This window comes from Formica exsecta, unplaced genomic scaffold (assembly GCF_003651465.1).
Source record: "Formica exsecta isolate Colony F162 unplaced genomic scaffold, ASM365146v1 scaffold421, whole genome shotgun sequence".
NCBI lineage: Eukaryota > Metazoa > Arthropoda > Insecta > Hymenoptera > Formicidae > Formica > Formica exsecta.
Window position 1 is genome coordinate 934,827 of NW_021851451.1, and position 2,060 is coordinate 936,886.

Consider the following 2,060-nt stretch of genomic DNA (forward strand, 5'->3'; position numbering starts at 1 on the left):
ATGATTGCATTATTAACGTATGTATTATAGCAAATGTATTATTTATAGCATGCTAAAATAAAAATCTTGGCAACCTTTAAATGGAAAAGGTTACAAAAGGGCGACTGACACATTTGTTAAGCTGCAAGGTCTCGTGTTCAGCCAAGTTTCGATGTTAATTTATGGCATACGCTAGGGGCTTCCGCTCTGCAGAGTATGCCGCTATAACGCGATATTGTCGCCGCATAGTGTTAATATCAATAATGGACAGTAATTGTTCGTGTTACGACCCAAGAGAGATATCTACCTCGATGATGCTACATTGTGCCAAGTTAAAGCAGCGAACTCTGCTTCGATCGCGATAGCGAATAAGGACAGTCGCGTATATTTTGTATTAAATCGTTAAAAATGACAAAGGACACTATTATGGATCCAAGGATAATGTTCAACGCATGCTTAACGCATTATTATGCTCTCTCTTTATCCGTACACTTTACCATATACAAACTATAATTATGCATTTCAAAATATATATTTCAATTTTATTTTAGTTTCTAAAAAAAAACATAATTTTGAATAAACTTTTAAATAGATGTAAATAATACATCTGTTTTCTTCGTGCATAATTATATCGATAATTATTATTTTTTTATTTAATTTGTATAATCAAAATTTTTGTATGTAAAACATGGCAGCTAATCAATTTTATTTCTAAACTCACTCGATTGTACAAATCCAATTTTCTCTACACAATTAAAATAATTGATATCGAATCATGTTTTTTTTTTTTTTTTTTTTTTTTTTTTTTTTATTTTTTTTTTTTGAGCCGATGGAATTCTTGGGTACGTAGCAATCCGGGACATGACCTTCGCGTCGTCTCTAACGATCTCGACAGCTTCGCGCGACAACAGATGTAGACTCTTATACATCTTCCGCCTCAGACTAACATTTAATTATGTGCAAAAGCATAAATATAAAATCTGTTCTTTTATCGTACAAATTTATACCGATAACGTTATTTGGCTGTAATTTTAAAATTATTTTTCGGGTGTTATTTCGCTATTTGAGAAATATATTTAATAATATATATTTTTTGTGAGATATTTTATTTTATATATAGCACAGAAAAAGAGTATTATCTCTTCTAAAGTATTATCGTATCATCAAGACATTAATCTGACAAAAAAATCTCTTTTTTTCAAATGTAAAATATAAAATGTGTGTCAGAAAATGTTTAAAATTATATTTCTTTTTATTTCTCTTCTCTTTATTTTTAATCAATAAAGTATTTCGAAATAATTAATAATAATAAATGATTGCATTATTAACGTATGTATTATAGCAAATGTATTATTTATAGCATGCTAAAATAAAAATCTTGGCAACCTTTAAATGGAAAAGGTTACAAAAGGGCGACTGACACATTTGTTAAGCTGCAAGGTCTCGTGTTCAGCCAAGTTTCGATGTTAATTTATGGCATACGCTAGGGGCTTCCGCTCTGCAGAGTATGCCGCTATAACGCGATATTGTCGCCGCATAGTGTTAATATCAATAATGGACAGTAATTGTTCGTGTTACGACCCAAGAGAGATATCTACCTCGATGATGCTACATTGTGCCAAGTTAAAGCAGCGAACTCTGCTTCGATCGCGATAGCGAATAAGGACAGTCGCGTATATTTTGTATTAAATCGTTAAAAATGACAAAGGACACTATTATGGATCCAAGGATAATGTTCAACGCATGCTTAACGCATTATTATGCTCTCTCTTTATCCGTACACTTTACCATATACAAACTATAATTATGCATTTCAAAATATATATTTCAATTTTATTTTAGTTTCTAAAAAAAAACATAATTTTGAATAAACTTTTAAATAGATGTAAATAATACATCTGTTTTCTTCGTGCATAATTATATCGATAATTATTATTTTTTTATTTAATTTGTATAATCAAAATTTTTGTATGTAAAACATGGCAGCTAATCAATTTTATTTCTAAACTCACTCGATTGTACAAATCCAATTTTCTCTACACAATTAAAATAATTGATATCGAATCATGTTTTTTTTTTTT

At 29.6% G+C, this 2,060-nt stretch overlaps 1 protein-coding gene across 1 annotated transcript in view; it reads left to right on the forward strand.

Moving 5' to 3' along the window:
* The window catches only part of LOC115240204 (neo-calmodulin-like), a 52,014-nt gene that overhangs the window by 3,063 nt on the left and 46,891 nt on the right, over positions 1 to 2,060 (forward strand). The window lies entirely within an intron of this gene.